Source organism: Saimiri boliviensis, chromosome X (assembly GCF_048565385.1).
Source record: "Saimiri boliviensis isolate mSaiBol1 chromosome X, mSaiBol1.pri, whole genome shotgun sequence".
NCBI lineage: Eukaryota > Metazoa > Chordata > Mammalia > Primates > Cebidae > Saimiri > Saimiri boliviensis.
Genome location: NC_133470.1, coordinates 59,147,017 through 59,153,016, shown reverse-complemented (window position 1 = coordinate 59,153,016; position 6,000 = coordinate 59,147,017). Strand labels below are relative to the sequence as shown.

The 6,000-nt window shown below is 53.4% G+C and overlaps 1 protein-coding gene across 2 annotated transcripts in view; it reads left to right on the top strand.

Moving 5' to 3' along the window:
• The first annotated feature begins 210 nt into the window (after positions 1–210).
• The window catches only part of AWAT2 (acyl-CoA wax alcohol acyltransferase 2), a 55,022-nt gene continuing 49,232 nt past the window's right edge, over positions 211–6,000 (top strand). For both annotated transcript variants that reach the window (XM_010330899.3, XM_010330898.2), the window contains exon 1: positions 211–461. The gene's annotated coding sequence lies outside the window, so the exon portion shown is untranslated. The remainder of the gene's footprint in view (positions 462–6,000) is intronic.

The following is a 6,000-nucleotide window of genomic DNA, read 5'->3' as shown; positions in this document are numbered from 1 at the left end:
TTGGAAATCCCCTCTGCACTCGGTACCTAACCCCACCCTTGGAAATCCCCTCTGCACTCAGCACTTAGCCCGCTCATAGGAAGTCCCACCTCCCTACCAATAGCAGCTCCCGCTGTCCACATCCTGTCTCCCTAAATCCAATCAAACGCCTTCACTCCCTATAAAACCCATCTCCTGAGAGGAAGCAGGGTGACTTCCCTGGCCCGTCTCCCCAGGATCACAGAACATTGCCCGGGAGCTGGAGCTAAGTAAATCAGAATTGGCATCTAATTTTCTTGTGCTGGCCTCAGTTTCCTTTTTTTTAACTTGGTGGTAAACCTAAAGAGGATAAACTTTACAAGTGGTGCCGAAACCCGGGAGGGAGTTGTATGACCCCTCCTGGGGGAAACTGACTCCTCCACCCGAAGCCGAACCAAGGAACTCCTCCATCGCAAAGTAACAGGGAACTGCTCCATCACAAGGTAAGACTTCTGCTACCCACAACCTCTCCCACTGTCTGTCTTGTGGACTCCCTGCTCGCTATCGCAGCTGCGTCAGGGACTCCTCGTTTCTCACTGTGGGCCCGGGGCCCCAGTCTTGTTTTGCTGTGGGCCCGGGGCCCCGGCCTCGTCTTGAGGACCTGAGAGTAGAGGAGACGTTCCTACTCTCTTGTCTTCTCCCTGTGAGGGGATTCTGGGGGTTAGGAATTTGAGGGAGATGTCCCCACCTTCCTAAACCCTCCCGTATTTCTCGCCATGGGCCCGGGGTCCCGGCCTCGTTTCTCGCCATGGGCCCAGGGTCCTGGTCTCGTCTCGCCATGGGCCCGGGGTCCTGGCCTCATTTCTCGCCGTGGGCCCGGGGTCCCAGTCTTGTCCAGCCAAGGGACCGGGGTCGCAGTCTCGTCTCACCATGGGCCCGGGGTTCCGGCCTCATCTCTCGCTGTGGGCCCGGCGTCCCAGCCTCGTTTCTTGCTGTGGGCCCGGGGTCCCGGTCTCGTCTCGCCGTGGGTCCGGGGTCCCGGTCTTGTTTCTCGCTGTGGGCCCGGTGTCCTGGCCTCGTTTCTCACCGTGGGCCCAGAATCCCAGCCTTGTTTCTTGCCGTGGGCCCGGGGTCCTGGCCTCCTTTTGCGCTGTGGGCCCGGGGTCCAGGCCTCGTTTCTCGCCGTGGGCCTGAGGTCCTGGTCTCATCTCTCGCCATGGGCCCGGGGTCCCGGTCTCGTCTCGCCGTGGGCCCAGGGCCCTGGTCTCCTCTCGAGGACCTGAGCATAGAGGAGACGTCCCTACTCTCTTGTCTTCTCCCTGTCAGGGGATTCCAGGGTTCAGGAATTTGAGGGAGACGTCCCCATCTTCCTGAACCCTCTCCGATGTTCAGTAAGGCAGTCCCGGATGCCTTCCGAACATCGCAGCAGCAGCAGCTGAGGTTTAGGTATTCAGAAGCCGTGTTTGTAAACCCAAGCCCTGCCTAATAGCAGGACCAAATCTCTGGCTTAGGATACTAAAACGTCTGTCTCAAATTCTCAGATAAGCCCTTGTGGCATATAAGCTCTCGTTAATTAAGTAACTCTTTTCTTTTTTCCTTCTCTTTTGTTGAGGTCTCTCTCCCTCTATGTTACAATTGTTACATTGTTACAGCCTGTAAGCTCTCTCAGCCACCCCTCCCCCCCAAAGGAGTACTTCTGCCTGTGTTGAGTACAAGACCTTCCCATATTCGTTTCTAACCCCTAATTACCGCACAAGAGTGAACCATGGGCAATCAGAAGTCCCGCCCAGACCCTAAATCGCCATTAGGATGCTTAGTCTAAACTCTACCCAAACTAGGTCTTTCCATTAAAAAGAAAAGGCTGCTTTTCCTCTCCACCGTGGCCTGGCCACAATATCCCCTAGACAACCAGTCTAAGTGGCCTCCGGAGGGCACGCTCAACTTTAAGGTCCTGACAGAACTAGACAACTTTTGTCAAAAGAACAGTAAATGGTCAGAGGTCCCCTCTGTGCAGGCTTTTTGGTACCTTCACTCCCAGCCTGCCCTCTGCTCCTCTTGTACCACCTCCCAGGTTCTGTTCGTCAAAGGCCCCGCCTGGGCCCTGTTTCAGATGTGGCCAGGAGGGACACTGGGCACGGCAGTGCCCCTGTCCTCGTCCACCTCCTGGGCCCTGCCCAAGCTGCAAACAGACTGGACACTGGAAGGTTAACTACCCATCCTGGGCTGCAGGCTCACCCCCCACACCTCTATGTGGAGGGCAGGCTGGTCCGCAGGAAGCAGTCCCTTTGCTTGAACTTCTTGGCCTTCTGAACAACTAATGCAGCCCAGACTCGAGGACCCCATCACCCTCACCAAGCCCAGGGTAAAGCTGCAGGTAGCGGGTAAGTCCATTTACTTTTTAATGGACACGGGGGCTACCTATTCTGTACTGCCTTCCTACTCAGGACCTAGCATACCTTCCCAGGTTTCAGTCATGGGGATTGATGGAAAGCCGTCCTATCCTAATCAAACTGGTCCCTTAGCCTGTGTCCTTGAGGGACACTCCTTCTCCCATTCCTTTCTAATCATACTCTCATGCCCAGTCCCCCTTTTAGGATGAGACATTCTCCAGACTGTAGGGGCCACCCTCCAATTCACTGGCCCCGCACATTCAAGCTCATCCTCTGCCCACCTCCTACTGCTACTCCTTACCGATATCACGCCCGGCCTTAACCCCTCGCCTAAACCCCCCTTGGCCGCAGTTCCCCTCCAGACTGGGTTCAACCTGTCACAATCTCCCATGGGGCCTGACACCACCTTGACGGGTATCCCCTTGTTCAATGTACATTCTCAAAGTCTCTCTCTCTCTGCTATGGGTCAGCCAGCAGCCCCAGCTTCAGGTGCAACACCACGGTAGAAGTAAAATCCTCCTTTTACGCACCTCGAGGAGGATACTTTTGGTATAATAGAACCCTAACCAAAGTTATTGATCCATCCCTCCCTTTCCCTTGTGTGCCCATCACACTAGTCCTGCAGTTACAAGTGTATGGACAAGCTGAGTTCCTATCTCTCATCACACTGTCCCCTAATCACTGAAGCAAACGACCATCTTCCTCCTAATAGTAGTTGGCTTCTCTTTAGCACCCTCTCTAGCAGCAGCTGGAATAGGGAGTGGTGCCATGGGCTACAGCGTCACTTCAGCCGCCCAACTGGAAGACAAGCTCCGGGTGGCTATTGAAGCGTCAGCCGCATCTCTAGCCTCCCTCCAGTGACAAATCACGTCACTGGCTCAGGTAACTCTCCAGAACAGACGGGGTCCCGGTCTCATCTCACCGTGGGCCTGGGGTCCTGGTCTCGTCTCGCCATGGGCCTGGGGTCCTGGTGTCTCGCCGTGGGCCCGGGGCCCCGTTTTCATCTTGCCGTGGGCCCGGGGCCACGTTCTTGTTTCGCCGTGGGCCCGGGGCCCTGGCCTCGTCTCAAGGACCTGAGCGTAGAGGAGACGTCCCTACTCTCTTGTCTTCTCCCCGTGAGTGGATTCAGCGGGGTCAGGAATTTGAGGGAGACATCCCCATCTTCCTGAACCCTCTCTGGTGTTCGGTAGGGCAGTCTGGGATGCCTTCCAAACATCTCCGCAGCAGCAGCTGAGGTTTAGGTTTTCAGAATCCCTGTTTGTAAATCCAAGCCCTGCCTAATAGCAGGACCAAATCTCTGGCTTAAGGTACTAAAACGTCTATCTCAAATTCTCAGATTGGCCCTTTTGGCATAGAAGCTCTCCTTAATTAAGTAACTCGGTTTTTTTTCTCCTCTTCTTCTTTTGAGGTCTCTCTCTCTCTCTCTCTCTGTTACAATTGTTACAATTGTTACATTGTTACAGCCTGTAGGCTGTCTCAGCCACCCCTCCCCCCGGGAAAGGAGTATTTCTGCCTGTGTTGAGTATAAGACCTTCCCATATTCGGTTCTAACCCCTAACTACTCCACAAAAGTAAACCATGGGCAAGTGGCCTCCAGAGGGCACGCTCAACTTTAAGGTCCTCACAGACCTAGACAAAGAACAGTAAATGGTCAGAGGTTCCCTACGTGCAGGCTTTCTGGTACCTTCACTCCCAGCCTGCCCTCTGCTCCTCTTGTACCATCTCCCAGGTTCTGTTAGCCAAAACCCGGCCTTTGCCCTCAGCCCTGCCCAGCTCTGCACTCTCCGAAGACCCGGAAGACCTGTCCTCCCCCACCCACTTTACCAACCCCCCTCCTTATGTGAGGCCTCAACTCCCTCCTCCCTCTGCTCTTTCTCCTCTCCAAAGCCCTAGTATAACTTCCCCTGTCAGTGCTCGTTCCTGCTTTCACAAACCCCCACTCCTCTGCCCTTTGTGTGAGGTAGCCAGAGCAGAAGGCATTGTCTAAATGCACGTCCCCTTCTCTCTGTCTAATCTGTTAGCCATTAAAAAACGCCTAGGGTCATTCTCTACCAATCCTACCGCGTATACTAAAGAATTCCGTTACCTCACCCAGGTGTACGACCTAACCTGGCATGACACCTATGTGATCCTGTCTTCCACTCTTACTCCTAATGAGCGTGACAGCATTCTTACAGCGGCCCAAGGTCACGCTGATCAGTCAGTAGCTGATATAAGGAGGAAACTTAAAAAACTGAAGAAGGCCCCCAAACGACGAGAAGTCTTCCTCCAATAGTAGTTGGCCTCTCTTTAGTATTCTCTCTAGTAGCAGCTGGAATAGGGAGTGGTGCCATGGGCTACAGCGTCACTTCAGCTGCCCAACTGGAAGACAAGCTCTGTGTGGCTATGGAAGCATCAGCCACCTCTCTAGCCTCCGTCCAGTGACAAATCACGCTGGCTCAGGTAACTCTCCAGAACCGACGGGCCCTAGACTTACTAACAGCAGAAAAAGGAGGTACCTGTCTGTTTTTCCAGGAGCAGTGCTGCTATTACATCAATGAAACAGGGCTTATGGAAGAAAATGTCAACACTCTTTATCGCCTCCAAGAGAACCTCCGCAGGAAGCAGAGCACACCAGCCTCGTCTCTCAACTGGTGGCAATCCCCCATGCTTACCTGGCTAACTCCCATTATTATGCCCGTTATTATTGTTCGTCTTCTACTAATACTAGCCCCTTTTTTTTCCTCAAGTTTTCACAGGCCCGTGTAAGAGAAATTTCCAGGGTGGCCGTTAACCAGATGATGCTTCACCCCTATATCCGACTCCCAATCGAAGCACCAGCCAACTGACTCCTTCCCCCGACTTCGCCCCTGTTCAGCAGGAAGTAGCCAGAAAGACATGGTGTCCTATATATAATCAAAAAGGTCGGAATGTAAGGCTGGTTGCCTCGTTGGGAGTTCGGATACGTCCATCTCCTCGCTTGAAAATTAGAATACGTCAATCATCTAGCCCCACCTTGGAAATCCCCTCTGCACTAGGATGCAAATGATCTAGCTCTGCCTTGGAAATCCCCTTTGCACTCCGCACCTAGCCCGCCATGGAAATCCCCTCTGCACTTGGCACCTAACCCCAACCTTGGAAATCCCCTCTGCACTCACCTCTTAGCCTGCTCACAGGAAGTCCCACCTCCCTACCAATAGCAGCTCCCGCTGTCCACATCCTGTCTCCCCAAATCCAATCAAATGCCTTCACTCCCTATAAAACCCGTCTCCTGAGAGGAATCAGGGTGACTTCCCTGGCCCCTATCCCCAGGACCACAGAACCTTGCCTGGGAGCTAAGTAAATCGGAATTGGCATCTAATTTTCTTGTGTTGGCCTCAGTTTCCTTTTTTTAAACTCGGTGGTAAACCTAAAGAGAATAAACTTTACAAAAACAACATAACACAACAAAACAAAACTAACATTTATGTGATTCTAGAAAGAGGACTGAACTGGGCCAAAGTAAACCTCTCTGTGTTCTCCACCTCCCAACCCAGCCTTCCCCATGCCCTAGGGCTGTCTGCTTCCCCTCTGGTTCACTCCTCACCTCCATGCAAAAGAAATCTCTTTTGTTGGCCGGGTGTGGTGGCTCAAGCCTGTAATCCCAGCACTTTGGGAGGCCGAGGCGGGTGGA